The sequence below is a fragment of the Ranitomeya imitator genome, chromosome 4 (genome assembly GCF_032444005.1).
Source record: "Ranitomeya imitator isolate aRanImi1 chromosome 4, aRanImi1.pri, whole genome shotgun sequence".
Lineage (NCBI taxonomy): Eukaryota > Metazoa > Chordata > Amphibia > Anura > Dendrobatidae > Ranitomeya > Ranitomeya imitator.
In genome coordinates this window covers 342,028,674-342,045,698 of record NC_091285.1, presented here as the reverse complement: position 1 = coordinate 342,045,698, position 17,025 = coordinate 342,028,674, and positions in this window count along the sequence as shown.

Sequence of the window (17,025 nt, the reverse complement as noted above, 5' to 3'; positions counted from 1 at the left end):
TCGCGCAGGGACGGGGGCTCCCTGCCCTCTCCCACCGGAACAACGCGATGTGATCACGTTGTTCCCGTGTTCCAGAAGGAGTCCCCGGATCCAAGATGGCCACGGGGCTTCTTCCGGGTCCCGAAGTGAGGTGGCTAGCCGGCGCCTGCTCAGAGCAGGCGCCGGAAAGCCTCCTGCACTGCCTGTCAGATCGCTGATCTGACACTGTGCTATGCACAGTGTCAGATCAGAGATCTGATCTAATATAGTGATGTCCCACCCTGGGATAATGTTAGAAAGTAAAAAAAAAATCCCCAAATAATGAAAACAAAATAAAAATTCCCAATAAATCCATTTATTTATGTAAATAAAATAAAAAGTACACATATTTGGTACCGCCGCGTCCGTAACGACCCGCTCTATAAAACTATCTCACTAGTTAACCCCTTCAGTGAACACCACAAAAAATATATAAAAACGAGGCAAAAAACAACGCTTTATTATCATACCGATAATTATTCTCAGAATAAAGTGATGCAAAAGCAATTATTTTTTATATAAAATAGTTTTATTGTGTAAAAGCGCCAAAACATAAAAAAAATATAAATGAGGTATCGCTGTAATCGTACTGACCTGAAGAATAATGCTGCTTTATTAATTTTACCACATGTGGAACGGTATAAACGCCCCCCCTAATAGAAATTCAGGAGCTGCTGGTTTTTGTTCATTCTGCCTCCCAAAAATTGGCATAAAAAGCGATCAAAAATGTCATGTGACCGAGCATGGTACCAATAAAAACGTCAACTCGTCCTGGAAAAAACAAGACCTCACATGACTTTGTGGGCAAAAATATGGATAAATTATAGCTCTCAAAATGTGATGATGCAAAAACTATTTTTTGCAATAAAAAGCGTCTTTTAGTGTATGACGGCTGCCAATCATAAAAATCCACCAAAAAAGCTATAAAGTAAATCAAACCCCCCTTCATCACCCCCTTAGTTAGGGAAAAATAATAAAATTTTAAAAAATGTATTTCTTTCACATTAGGGTTAGGGCTAGGGTTAGGGCTAGGGTTAGAGTTAGGGTTAGGGTTAGGGCTAGGGTTAGGGTTAGGGATAGGGTTAGTGTTAGGGTTGGGGTTAGGGTTGGGTTTAGGGTTGGGGTTAGGGTTAGGGTTGGGGCTAAAGTTAGGAATAGGGGTGGGGTTACAGTTAGGGATTGGATTACATTTACGGTTGGGATTAGGGCTGGGATTAGAGTTAGGGGTGTGGTTAGGGTTATGGTTGGGATTAGGGTTAGGGGTGTGTTTGGGTTAGGGTTTCAGTTAGAATTGGGGGTTTCCATTGTTTAGGCACATCAAGGGCTCTTCAAACGCGACATGGCGTCCGATCACAATTCCAGCCAATTCTGCGTTGAAAAACTAAAACAGTGCTCCTTCCCTTCCGAGCTCTCCCGTGCACCCAAACAATGGTTTCCCCTACATATGGGGTGTCAGCATACTCATGACAAATTGGACAACAACTTTTTGGGGTCCAATTTCTCCTGTTACCCTTGGGAAAATACAAAACCGGGGGCTAAAAAATAATTTTTGTGGAAAAAAAAAAGATTTTTTTATTTTCACGGCTTTGCGTTATAAACTGTACTGAAACACTTGGGGGTTCAAAGTTCTCACTACACATCTAGATAAGTTCCTTGGGGGGGTCTAATTTCCAATTTGGGGTCAATTGTGGTTGTTTCTACTGTTTAGGTACATCAGGGGCTCTGCAAATGCAATGTGACGCCTGCAGACCAATCCCTCTAAGTCTGCATTCCAAACGGCGCTCCTTCCCTTCTGAGCTCTGCCATGCGCCCAAACAGTGGTTCCCCCTCACATATGGGGTATCAGCATACTCAGGACAAATTGGACAACAACTTTTGGGGTACAATTTGTCCTACTACCCTTGGGAAAATAAAAATTTTGGGGCTAAAATATCATTTTCGTGGAAAAAATTTTTTTTTTCATTTTCACGGCTCTGCGTTATAAACTTTAGCGAAACACTTGGGAGTTCAAACTTCTCACAACATATCTAGATAAGTTCCTTATGGGGTTTACTTTACAATATGGGGTCACTTGAGGGGGTTTCTACTGTTTAGGTACATCAGGGGCTCTGCAATTGCAACGTGATGCCTGCAGACCAATCCATCTAAATTTGCATTCCAAACTTTAGTGAAACAATTGGGGGTTAAAAGTGCTCACTACACATCTACTTAAGTTCCCTAGGGGGTCTTCTTTCCAAAATGGGGTCGATTTTGGGGGGTTTCTACTGTTTAGGCCCATCAGGGGCTCTCCAAATGTGACATGGTGTCCGATCTCAATTCCAGCCAATTTTGCATTGAAAAGTCAAACGGCGCTCCTTTCCTTCCGAGCTCTGTCATGCACCCAAACAGTGGTTTACACCCACACACGGGGTATCAGCATACTCAGGACAAATTGCACAACAACTATTCGGGTCCAATTTGTCCTGTTACCCTTGGGAAAATAAATATTTGGGGCAAAAATATCATTTTCTGTGAAAAAATATGATTTTTTTTACGGCTCTACATTATAAACTTCTGTGAAGCACTTGGAGGTTCTAAGTGCTCACCACACATCTAGATTAGTTCCTTATGGGGTCTACTGTCCAAAGTGGTGTCAATTGTGGGGGTTTCCACTGTTTAGGCACATCAGGGGCTCTCCAAATCGCGACATGGTGTCCGACCTCAATTCCAGCAAATTTTGCATTGAAAAGTCAAATGGCGCTCCTTCCCTTCCGAGCTCTGCCATGTGCCCAAACAATGGTTTACCCCAACATATGGCATATCCGTGTACTCAAGACAAATTGTACACTGACTTTATGGTCCAATTTCTCCTGTTATTCTTGGTAAAATAAATCAAATTGGATCTGAATTAAATATTTTGTGAAAAAAAGTTAAATGTTAAATTTTTTGAAAACATTCCAAAAATTCCTTTGCAGCACCTGAAGGGTTAATAAACTTTTTGAATGTGATTTTGAGTACCTTGAGGGGTGCAGTTTTTAGAATGGTGTCACTTTTGGGCATTTTCTGTCATATAGACCCCTCAAAGGCACTTCAAGTTTGAGGTGGTCCCTAAAAAAAATGGTTTTGCAAATTTTGCTGTAAACATGAGAAATCGCTGGTCAATTTTTAACCCTTATAACTTCTTAGCAAAAAAATTATGTTTCCAAAATTGTGGTAATGTAAATCAGACATGTGGGTAATGTCATTTATTAACTAAAAGTATAACAATTGCAAAATTTTCAAATTTTTCGCCAACTTTCAATTTTTTTCACAAATGAGCGCAAATCAAATCGAAGAAATTTTACCACTATCATAAAGTACAATATGTCTCAAGAAAACAGTCTCAGAATCACCAAGATCCGTTGAAGCATTTCAGAGTTATTACCTCATAAAGTGACAGTGGTCAGAATTAAAAAAAGGCCTGGTCAGGAAGTTGAAAACAGGCTTCAGGGTGAAGAGGTTAAAGTACATTGGGTAAATCTTTTTAACATCATTAGTGATTGAACGTTCTTGGCCTTTAAGTGTAAAAGAACCACCCACATAGCAGAATCTATTCTGAAGATTGATACACTGTCGGGGCATTTTTCTCTTTTAACTCAGATAAAACAGTAGAGTAAGTTCAGTTTAATGCTGGTGACAAATTTAAAAGAAAATGTGATGAGCCGACCCACTATATGTAGATATTTCCCCAGAGATGACAGAGGCAACTTGTATTTAGAACTTATTTTACTGGAGGTAATCTGATAGATAACTATTTACAGTTGTGAGGTAAACGGGTCAGCCTGTTGCGGCTGCGACCGCAGACACGGCCGAGCCGATGCCTCCACGTCACCAGACATGACGACGTGGGGCGAGCAGGGACGCTGCTTCCATTAGGCGATTTGAGCCCTTTGGCTCAGGCGGCAGAAGAGAAGGGGCGGCAGATTCCGTAGTAACTGGATTTGCGCTGCTAGGTTTTTGTTTTTTTTATAAAACTCCGGGGTCAAGTGCCCGGAGTATGGAGTATAAATACTAGGCCCTATAGGGGGGACACAGTGTGAGAGGACAGTGTGAAGAGGGGTCGGTATAGAAAGGAGAGGTCAGTGTGAAGAGCATGTACCATAAGAGGGACAGTGTGGGGGTCATATTTTGTGCAGACAATATAGTGAGGGGCAACTTTTTATTCCAGAGCATTATAATGACACTTGTATCTTTAAGGGTGTCTTGTGGAGATTTTCTGCAAAAGAGCGGAAAAGATGGAAGTCTGCAGAGACGGCTGTGGCTGAGAAAACTCATCATGGGGTCTGGACAACTTGAAGAAAAGAAGAACGGCTCCAGAGACGACGTCATCTATAAGGTACCTGGATGTAAATGTTATTTGTGATACTAACTAATTCTAATGTTTTTATTTATGTTAGGAGCTTTAAAGGGATTGTCCAGGTTTGTAATGAGTCTGCAGTCATTCTTTGTGACTGCAGACTTCTGACTTCTCACAGTGCGAACTGCACGCTGTCAGGATTCTCTCGTGCTGGTGATTTACATACACGCGGTCACGTGCTGACTAGACATGTGTAGCCTCCGTCATTGAAAATGAACTAAGCGAGGTCAGGCACGTCTAGACGGAATGTCGTCAGAAGTATACAAATCACATGCTTGTGCTGACATGACCGTCCACCTGCAAGGGAGAATCCTATTAGTGTGCGGTGCATGTGTTGTGAGAATTCAGAAGCTGCGATTTCAGGATTCAGCTCTGCAGGTTCCAGTAGTCGTCACATGGACACTTCACTCATATGCGATTTTCATACTTATGGTCCTGTGACAACGAGCTTCTCTTCTGCTTCTCTCAGTTTTTCACTGAACATTGAGAGCATTAGGGAGAGGAGCTCGTGGGTACATGACTAAGTGTGCAAATCGCATATGTCCTTGGTGGAGGGGGAGCACCAAAATGAATTCTTGTCCCTGGTGCCAGAAACCCTAGATACACCTCTGCCGGTATGCCACTGCGAGCGGCGATTACCAGGTCCGGTGGAGGGATGTGTGTGCACAGGCAGTGAGGCAGGGACTGTGGGGGGGGCGCCATTTTTCTGTTCGCCTCAGGCAGCAGAGAGGCTAGGTTCACCCCTGGGGGCGAGCGTCACTAGTGGGAGCGAAATGTGGACACACTGGACCATATAGAGTTACCTGGACCTACCCAGACTAGGGAAGGGCAGCAAGCAGGGTCTGTGGCAGCTGAGCATGTGGACAAGATGGCGATATGCAGAACTAGATTACCCTGCACAACTTCAGGTATGAAGAAACAAAGTTTACTTAAATGAAAACACAGTACATAACAAAACATAATGATGTCAGGATACTGATTCCACACATTAGAGTATGACACATGTCCCAGAATAACAGACGAAGGCTTCATGAAGTCCAGGGTTATCTGGCACGGGCATACTAGGACGGCCTCACTCTCAGGCCTCGGGCACAGCACAGGCTCAGCAGGAGAACATCAGACACCAACCTCGGACGGACTCCAGATAATCAGGTTGATGCAGTCCAGGGTCATCTGACACGGGCTTGCTAGGATGACCTCTCTCTCAGGCCTCAGTTATAGCACTGGCTCAGTAGGAGAACATCAGACACCGATCCCGGAAGGACGTAGTCACAGGGTGGACCCCAGGGAACTGGAGGAACATCAGGTCACAGGCTAGACATCAGGACATAGGCTGGACATCAGGACATCAAGACATGGACTGGACATCAGGACATAGGCTGGACATCAGGACATAAGCTGGACATCAGGACATCAGGACACAAGCTGGACATCAGGACACAGGCTGGACATCAAGACATGAGGACACAGGCAGGACATCGGAACATAATGAATACCGGATAGACATCTGGGACACTGGCGTGGCAGCCCAGATCATTGGCTGGGACACTGGCATCGCAGCCCAGGTATTAGCTACATCAGAACATCAGACACAAGAAGGACATCAGGACACAGGCAGGGCATCAGGAATACCGGATAGACATCTGGGACACTGGCGAGGCAGCCCAGGTCATCAGCTGGCAACAGATGGCAGCGGCGGTCATCAGGTTCCTAGCTACAGCGGTCAGGCTCCGGGCATCGGACCTAGAAAGGAACTCAAGTGTGATGGTGCAAGCACAGCTGGACTGGACCTGGGCCTGACGGGGTTAGCTCACATAGCAGGCTGAGCACAGCATAGTAAGAGCTCAGCAAGAACAACGGACTCCATCTTTAAAAGATGATCCCAGGAAGTTCAGACACTGGGTATGGGGTGTCAGTCACAAAATGACTTCAGAACCATAACACAGAGGACACAGTTCAGACAGGGTCAGGATATGCAGTTTCCAGGATAGGCGGGTCTGTGTAGTCTGCCCCCAGAATAGGCGGAAAAACAAAACACAAACAGATCTGGATAAATAGTCTCCAGGATAGGCAGATCTGAGTACTCTGCCCTCAGAACAGGTGGAAGACAGGTATCAGCTCTCCCAGAACATACTGCAGACAGAACGGGAGCTGGATACCACACACACAAGGCTAGACTAAGAAACACAATGCAATGATCTGGCGATGCCCAACAAGAAAGAGGGAGTTTATATAGGAGCTGCCCCTCAGCAATAGGCTGAGGGAGCAACACAGGGGCACACTCAAACCCTAATAAAAGCAGGGTAGGTGTGGCAGTGCGCACCCTAAGCACAAACAGAAACCATTACAGCACAGACAGCACAGGAACTGTGACTTAGGGCACCTGGTAGCGACTGCTAGCCTTAATACATGTGGAAAGTCATGCACCAACTGCAGAGTACCTTTCAACCCGCGGATATCTTCCACAGTGGCAGCCAGGGACCGCACATGAGGATGGTCATGCAGCAGGGCAAAGACATCACAGCACATGTGCAGCTACACAGCAGAGCAGGGAACTGAGCCGCATCCATAGAGGTAACAGACAACAATATCCCTGCACATTAGGGGGAGAGGAGAAAGGGTTAAAGCAGAGACATGCAGAGTAATGCCACATATCAAGGTATAAACCCACTGGCATTACACAGCCTATGCCTTACAGATGAACATTTGCAGACAGGCAGTTTCTCATTCTCAGTGTGATATTGGCTGCTTTCAGGTGCTTTCTCTGTGGAGACCCTCTCTCAGTTACATCTCAGTGGCTGAGCTGTTTTCTTCCCTCTGAGGCGATTTGCCCTCCCAGAAATGCAGTGAAAATCCTCTCACAATGGCGGCTGTCTGCTGCCTTTCCTTCTATCTCCCAGTGGCAGAGCCCAGATCCCTGTAGAGGCCTGTCTCCTGTCAGAGTCTCACATACCAGTCCTTCCTGCTGTCACCATCCTTTTTTGACTGACTCAAATCTTACCACCTTATAACAGTTAGCTCCTCTCCATAACATGTGACTTTCCGAGAAGCAGTCATTGGTTGACTGCACTGTCAATACTCCTTCCCATAAAACTCACTAAAACCTTTAGTGAAGTTTCTCCCTGTAAGAAAATTCACAAATAAGTAAAACAAGCAAAGAAATAGGAATAACATAGGAAAAACGACATACATTGAAAATGCAGAAATAACATAATAACAAAATTACTTCTATCTCAGAAACTTTATGTGATAGAGGAAAACTAAGTATATTTTTTGATTCAGCACATCAAACTCCAAACAACAGACATATTACCTTTGCTGATGATTTTTTTGTGCTGACCAGTTAATTTTGATTACTTCACATTTGGAGTGTGTCAGCAAAATGATTGAAAAAAAATCATAACAATTCTATTTTTGTAAAAAAAAATAGCATATCTTTATCTAGCAGTTGTGCGACTGGCGCAATCCGGGCAGAGATAATCTTACGGTATGTGACAATTTAGTAGCGGAAATAATCTTCAGTACCCCGCATTTGGAGTGTGTCAGCAAGCCGATTGAAAAAAATCATAATTTCCTATTGGTTTAAAAAATAGCGCATCATTATCTAGCAGTTGTGCGACTGGCTCAAATTCAGGTACAGATAATATTAAGTGACAATTTAGCAGGAGCAATAATCTTCATTACTCTGCATTTGAGCGTGTCAGCAAGCCAATTGAAAAAAAAATCATAGTTTCCTATTGGTTTAAAAAAGTGCGTATCTTTAACAGTTGTGCAACTGGTGCAATCCAGTGCTGCCATTGTGAGGTCTCCATCACTGCCTCTTTCAGCGAGTGTTATACAGACCCCTTGGGGTAATTTTTGGAAGCCTTTATACATTGTGCAATGGTCAAATTTCTACTTCTTATCTCTACCTCTTGTAATAACTGGAAAGTGTATTGTGATGTCCCCATCACGTCATCTTTCAGCGTGTATGCTACAGAAACGTTGGGTAATTTTGGAAAACTTTGCACATTGTGCAATTGTGAAACTTGTACTCCCTATCTCTACCTACTCTAACAACCACAAAATGTATTGTGAGGTACCCATCATGGTCTCTTTCAGCATGTTTGATACAGACCTCTTGGGTAATTTTTGGAAAACTTTGCACATTGTGCAATGGGATAAATTATATTCCATATCTCTACCTATTGTAATAATTGCAAAACGTATTGTGAGGTCTCCATCATGGTCTCTTTCAGCGTGTAGGATACAGACCCCTTGGGGTAATTTTTGGAAACCTTTGTACATTGAGCAATGGTCACATTTCTACTCTCAATCTCTATATATTCTGCTATTATAATTTTTTTTATTGTGCTACCCTTCTCACGGTCTCTTTAAGTGTGTATCTGGAATGTTGTTCTGATGTTGTTGTTGGGTCTGCACTTGGACATTTTGGAACATAAATGCTTTAATATGCTCCACACAATTATTCAGGTTTCAGCCTTACACAGAATAATAATAGGAGTAATGAAACATGCTCTCTCTATATATATGCAGCTAGTTTGAAAATCTTCCCCACACATCCCTTTATAAAGGGAAATTTGACATAATACCTTTGTTAGCATACGCCATATAGTGCACATATGCGCAGCACACCAGTAGGTGGGCGGAATGCCTGGGTACAAAATGTGTCTGATGGTGAAGCCAATGGCCATTCCCTTGTGTTACATCATTCCCACTCTGCTGTCCATGAAGGAATCGCTGAGGCCTCCTGTCCAAAACCTGCAGGTGCACAGACACAACAGTCAGAAACCATGTCCAGTTCATTATCCCATTGCAGCGTTCAGTGGTCCCTTGTCAGCATATATGTCTGTTCATAAATTGTTAGTTAAATAGGGCATACATATTCGTTAGCAATTTTCATTGTACGGTGCTGGACAAAGACCATTGATGACTTTTCCAGGCTCCTCAATGAGACTTGTATCTCTTTGTTAAACTGTTGCTTCTCTTACATTTCCTAAATTTTGGTCCTTACAAAAAATGGTGGTGGGGTATTGGCCAGTTTCTGTGTATTTTAAGCTTGTCTAAGAGACTGTGTTAATACGCTCCACAGACCTATTCAGGCTGCAATCTTACACATATTGGAACATGGTCATTGCCATGCTAAGGCCTTTACTTGAGCTCTGTAGCACTGCCTGTCATCTGAGTAATACACTCCAGAGACCTTGACACTCTAGGACATATCCTGTAATTGCCCCATTGCTGCTCAAAGCCATGCAAAAGATACATTCTGCCTGGTTGGGTAGTTTCATAAGACGTGCATAGCCTTGTGCAGATTGGTCAATGGCAATCCTGTCTCTTTCCCCTTAGGTGGCTGCTTCCAGTAAAATGAGGCTTATACATGTTCCTGACATGGGTTTCAGATCTAACAGACTGACAACAATACAGTACAGGCTGTTAGGACTGGTGAAATGCACTAAATAATGATATTAAAGAATATGAGGTGCATTCGCAGTCTGGGGTTCACCGTGCAGAGATGACACCTGCTGCTGAGTTATGGCAGATGCACGCATGCTCACACGTGGGTTAGACCTCACCCAGTGTGAATGGAAGTGAACTCAGTTGCTTCACAGAGTCGCCGTAAATACGCTGCACCCTGTTAACAGTCACAGGGTGCAGCTGAAAGACACTGGTGGGATCCCTATGAATAACCTCCACTAAACTGGTGATTGGACTCACTCTGACCCTCGGTGGCTTTTGAGCCCGCGCCTGAGGACGCCCTGAGTCAGATTCTGAGTCCAAGCAGGAATTCCCACCCTACACTTACCAGCTGTCAGGAAATCGTGTGCCAAGAGTGCAGGTAGCACTGTAGGGCGCTAGGTAGCTTCCACCATTCGTGAGCAGTCATCAACATTAGGAATGGGAATTATTAATGAGCTTTCATCCATCGACAGACATTCATCTAAACACACATGTTGTCAAGTTTATAGTAGCACATGGCCGAGCGGCCATGCAAACCTTTTATAGAAATAGCTCCCAAGGACCTTCCTACTGGTCCAATAGGAGATGCTACTCGTCCTGAGCATGTGACCCTGACCTCCAATGGGAGGTCATCCCGTGGGCATGCTCAGTATGGGAAAAGCTGGACTTAGTCTTAGAAATGCCTGCTCGCTGCTGATCAGTGCAAGCTGGAAAGGCAGCAGTATCAGATTGAGCCAGACACTGGGATCTAGGTCTCTGCTGAGCAGGTTCCACTGCGGCTGGAGGAGAATGGGAGACCGCAGTAGACATGGTTCGAGATTCCCCCTGTGCAGCGGTAGGAACTCGACACCTAACATGGCCCCCTCCTTAGACCTCGCTACGCTCGAAGGCCGCAATAAGCTGCAGAGCCTGAATGCGCTCCGCAGGCTCACAGGACCTGTCCTCTGGGCCATGACCCTTCCAATCCACTAAATAGAATCTTTTGCAACATACCACCTTAAACCCCATGATGGCGTTCACCTTGTAATCGTCTGTAGACGAACCCAATGACACCGCAAATGACTCGGAAAAACAGGACATTTGAACGGGCTTTAGAAGGGACACATGAAAGGTGTCAGTGATGCCTAGGCATGGAGGAAGGGCCAGACGGTAGACCACAGGGTTAACATGTTCCAGGACCTTGAAGGGACCCAAGTAGTGAGGTGCAAACTTAGTGGACTCAACTCGCAGCATGATGTTACAGGCAGAGAGCCACACTAAATCGCCAGGAGCAAAGGTTGGAGGGGGGCACCGATGTGCATCGGCGACGACCCTCATTCTCTCCTTGGAGGCCCAGATGGCATCCTCTGTGTGGTCCCAAATGTCACGTGCCTCCACAGCCCAGTCGGCCACCCTGGAGTCAGTGAAACACATGGGCTTGGGCACAGGAACCTGTGGATGCTAGCCATAATTAAGGAGGAATGCTGTCTGCCCAGTGGAGTCAGCTACGGCGTTGTTCAGCGCAAACTCCGCTCACCGTAGCAAGGATGCCTAGTCATCCTGCCTGGCTGAAACAAAATGTCGCATGTATGTGACCAGGGTCTGGTTAGCCCTCTCTTCCAACCCATTCATCTCGTGATGGTATGTTGAAGAGAGATTCAGCTTGATGCTGAGAAGACGACAAAGCTCTCTCCAGAACCGAGAAGCAAACTGGGGACCCCGGTCACTGACAATTTTGTCTGGCATACTGTGTAGGCGGAAAACTTGCTTTATAAACAACGCCGCCAAGGCCTGTGCAGTAGGTAGCCGTGGAAGTGGCACCAAGTGCACCATTTTAGAAAAATGGTTGGTGACTACCCCAATAATGGTGCAGCAAGAGACTTGGGTAAGCCCATCACAAAGTCCATCCAGACCATTTCCCATGGACTGTCCGCCACCGTTAGGGGGTAAAGTAGCCCAGCAGGCCGTTGCTGAGGAGACAAACGATGGTTCAAAAATAGAAGAAAGAATGTCACCTTTTCATCTGCGTTCCATATTACATGGACAAAATAATGGTCCAATCTCAACTAACATAAAGAATATTCACAGTTTAGCCACCATTAAAATATGGAAAAAATGTTGCCACAGTTTAGCTCGCCCTCTATCCCCCTTAACTAAAGTCACGGACTTACTAGATTCCCTTCATACCCGAGCTGCACAAACTCCATTAGAGCTCATATTTGAAGATGGTGCACTTCTTTCACTACAGGAACTACATAAAATCCCCGGCCTCTCCGGCCTAACATTTCTACAGCACAGAAAACTCTCCCACATCTCATGCCAACAGAATCACCTGGTCGATTTTAATAGATCATTAACCCCTTATTAAATGTTATGTGCCAGGTTGAAAACTCCTACCAGGATTCTATCAACTATATACCCATCATTACTTAAATTAGACACAACACTAAAGCGAGCATATTTGGCCAGATGGGAAAAAGACTTAGGCTTTTCCCTCACTGATTCACAAATTAAACATGTTTACAGAAACTCACATGGCCCCTCAAAGTGCGTGTGAATCCAAGAAAATTATTTTAAAATCATCACTAGATGGTACATTACGCCCAAGCAAATTCAAAAATGGCATCATGCTACTTCCACTAATTGTTGGAGATGTGGAATCGAAGAAGGTAGCTACATACATATATGGTGGTCTTGCGCGGCGCTCGCCCCCTTCTGGAGCGAGGTAAACTCTTTTGTACATGATATTAAATAAACGTGTTTCCTTGAAGCCAGAAAACATTCTTCCAAATAATCCCAATATAGTCAAATGACAAGATTGCTAACAAGTTAGCTCAATTTATTATAGCAGCGGGGAAATCCCTGATCCCGATACACTGGAATTCTACAACAATTCCCTCTGCTAAGCAACTGCATGTCAAAATTGATCAATTATATCAGATCGAGGAATTAGCTGCAAGAATCAATCTCAATATTGATGACTTCAATCATATCTGGAAACCCTGGACCCAATATTGGACACAACACTCCTTTTACTCAACAATAATGCTATAAATAGAAAACCTCTCTCCCCAGGGTGCTACTACCCCCTCATTCACTCTTTTCCCCCCGTTCAGCTCCCCATCTCATCTCTTTCCCCCCTAACACTTAGACTCTCCTTTCCCTTCTCTTACCTCTTACTTTAAATATAAAACTTAATTGACGAAGGGTGTTTGTATAACTCTGATAACAGTGGTACTTATGATAATAGAAACAATCAGAGCTACCTGTACCAGATGTAAGCTTAAAGCGTTGAACTATGTTATTGACTCTTTCATTGAAATTGTTTGTTCTGTCCTCACTAGATGAGGCAGGCTCATACGTAGCTATACAGTCAGCTAAACCGCTATACCCGGGGTCCAATAAGGAGACTGTGGTTGAGTCTATGCTTTATTAAACATAGTGGTATATTGATGCGGTGAAACTGTGAACAATGATATACATAGAATCAGTGCATGGTATAGAACAAATACATACTACACATGATGTACATTATGCATAACATTTAGAAAGCTAGTAACTGAACTAGGAGTACAACTGGTTAAACTAGGCTAATATAGAGGAGAAATATCTACAGAAAGCATAAAGACATACCGGCAATGCAATCGCAAAGGGGATGAAGTGCAAGAGTCTTTCCTTGGAAGCAAACTGGAGGAAGTGAAAGGGAAATGGAGGCTGAGCTACCATAATGCATTGCAAAGGGGGAGGAGAATGAGAAATGGAAAATGCCAAAAACAGAAAATGGAACTGCCAACATAACTCTGACCGCTAGAGGGAGCCAAAGCATCACAAACAAATAAAGGTATGAATATATCCATACTGAGAAACCTGCAATTATGCAAACAAATAATCGGGGTAATAATATTTGATGGCGGAGACAGAACACTCCCCGTCTGGCATCAACAGATGTCACTACTCCTTTCTTCCGAAGGCAACAATAGGACCAGTTCAGATACCGGTCTGGAAAATGTCTTCAGTTCATTCCCTTTGGTCATCCTTAGCTCAACTTTGCTGACGTTGCCGTCCTTGCTCGGGAACGTTGCGGTTACTAGACCAAGTGGCCACTGGTTCCGGTGAATCTGACAGTCTTTCACAAGAACAAGGTCACCTATGTTCAGGTTAGGTTTTGTAGATTGCCACTTTGTACGTGGCTACAGGGTAGACAAATATTGTTTGCGCCACCTGTCCCAGAAAGTATTTGCAAGACTTTGTACCTGTCTCCATTGGTGGTTGTAGAGGTCCTTAGCGTCGAGCCCTCCTGGAGGGGCACTGGACAGTCCCGTTTTCTGGGTAAGTAGAGTAGCTGGAGTCAATAACAAGGGCTCCTCAGGGTCGTTAGGAACTGGAACCAAGGGTCTTACATTGATTATAGCTGCAGCTTCAGCCATGAAGGTGATTAGGCTTTTGTGGGTAAGCCTCACTGCTCCTTTACATTTTTCCATGTCACGAGTTCTGGTGGTTCTGAATGAGCGAGCTTTATGAGTCAGGCAGGTAATGGCTCGAGTAAGTGATTTCCAACTTGAGAATCTGTCGAACCTGCAAGATCCAAGCTGGATAAGAGAGGTTGTTGTATGTAGTGTAGACACATGAGGGGGGATTTCAGCATCTGAGTCCTCTCCTACTAGTTCAAAGGTGTCTGGAAAACATTCCTCAATGTACAATAGTTTTGGTCCAGAGAGCCACGTTGTGCTTCCTAGTTGACTTGCGTCAACTGCTCTAGTTGCATGATCTGCGGGATTCTGGTCTGTGGGTATGTAATGCCACTGCTTTGGATGAACTGATCTCCTGATTCGTAGCACTCTGTTATTGACATAAACGTAGAATCGCCTGGTTTCATTGTGGATATATCCCAGGACTACTTTGCTGTCTGAGTAGAACTTGGCCTGTGTCGGGTCGATATCCATTTCGGATGCGATGAACTCCGCTAACTCAACGGCTAAGACTGCGGCACAAAGCTCTAACCTGGGTATAGTGTGCTCTGGTTGTGGTGCGAGTTTGGCCTTTCCCATAATGAACCCAATGTGGCATTGACATTTGGAGTCTACAGTTTTGAGGTAGGCAACAGCGGCAATTGCTTTGACAGAAGTATCTGCAAATACATACAGTCTTTGCACCTGTATCTCAGTAGATGGCACAGGGGTGTATGGTCTCGGCACATGCAGGTTGGAGAGTGCTGCTAACGAGTTCTTCCACTCTTCCCACTGGATCCTCTTATCAGGTGGCAGAGGTGCATCCCAGTCAGATGTTTCCCTAGTTAAGTCTCTTAGTAGGGCCTTGCCTTGTATAGTAACAGGAGCTGCGAAACCCAAGGGATCGTACAGACTGTTGATGGTAGACAGGACGCCTCTACGTGTGAAAGGCCTTTCTTCCTGGCTGACCTGAAAGGTGAAAGTGTCTGATTGTAGATTCCAGAGAAGCCCGAGGCTGTGTTGCATTGGTGCGGGGTCTGACCCCAGGTCCAGGTCTCTGAGACCATTACTTAGGTCCTGAGAAGGGAACGCTTCCATGAGTTCTTGGCTGTTTGAGGCTATTTTATGAAGCCTAAGGTTCGAGCAGGCAAGCATGTCCTGGGCTCTCCTGAGAAGACTGATGGCAGTCTCATTTGAAGGCATGGCTTTTAGACAGTCGTCGACATAAAAGTCCTTTTCTATGAATTGTCTGACATCTGCTCCGTATTCTGCTTCTCCTTCCTGAGCCAACCTTTTGAGTCCGTAAATGGCGACTGCAGGTGAAGGACTGTTGCCAAAGATGTGCACTCTCATGCGATACTCTATGACTTCTTTAGTAGGATCATTGTCTCTGTACCAGAAGAATCTTAGGAAGTTCCTGTCTCTCTCTCACAAGGAAACAATGGAACATTTGCTGGATGTCAGCGATGAAGGCAATGGAATCCTTACGGAAGCGCATAAGTACACCCAATAGTTTGTTATTGAGGTCTGGTCCTGTCAGTAGAACGTCATTCAAGGAGATATGATTAAATTTAGCACTGGAATCAAACACGACTCTGATCTGGCCTGGTTTGTTAGGGTGGTATACTCCGAACATGGGTAGGAACCAGCATTCTTCAGAGTCTTTAAGAGTGGGAGCTAGTTCTGCGTGACAGTTTTCAAAAATCTTTGACATGAAGGAGAAAAAGTGATATTTCATCTCTGGTTTCTTTTGCAGATTACGTTTGAGAGGAGAAACGTCGTAATGCCTGATTTCTGTTGTTCGGTAGACGTGGTCTGTGGGTTTTGAAGGGAAGAAGTGCGACCCAGCTGTTGGTCTCATCTTTAACGAGTCCCTTGTCCATTACTTCTAAGAACAAATTGTCCTCTACCGACATTGCCACTTGGTTGTCCTGCTTAGTTCTCTGGAAGTCTGTGCACCCCAACTGATCCTCATAGCTTCCCGACACTATACTGCTGTCGTGAGTAAAGTCTATTAAATGATCAGGTAGTTGGATGCTGTGTGGCAGTTCCCTGACATGGAACTCATTGTTACAAGGTTGAAACAGAGATGGTCGTCCTTTCTCCAATGTATTTGTCAGCATGCTTGTCACAGAAGATGGGGCGTGCATGCGTCCCAAGCATACGTTGCCAATTATGACCCATCCTAGGTCTAGCCTTTGGGCATAGGGAGCGTTGCGGAGTCCATTGATATGACGTCTCACTTTATGAACCTGCAGGATATCTCTCCCCAACAGCAGAATTATCTTGGCCTGATGGTCGAGTTCCGGTATAAGGTGTGCTATTCGTTTTAAGTGAGCGTGATGGATTGCTACATCTGGTGTAGGGATTTCAGATCTGTTGTCTGGGATCTGGTTACATTCGATGATCATAGGTAGCGGTAGGCAGAATTGTCCGTCTAAAGACTCGATTTGGTAGTCAGTAGCTTTCCTGCCTGCTGTTGTCACAGTACCTGCACACGTCTTTAAGGAGTAGGGAGTGCTTGGCCCTTTGATGTTGAATAGGTCAAAGAACGTTGATCTAGCCAAGGATCGATTACTTTGATCATCCAAGATAGCATACAGTCTTACAGCTTGGTCTCTATGGCCCTTCGGGTATACTCTGACGAGGCATATTTTTGAACAGGACCTACTGTCTATTGTCCCTTTGCAGACTTCTGTACATTGTGAAGTGATCTCTGGCGTAGCTGTATCAGTGTTCCTTTCC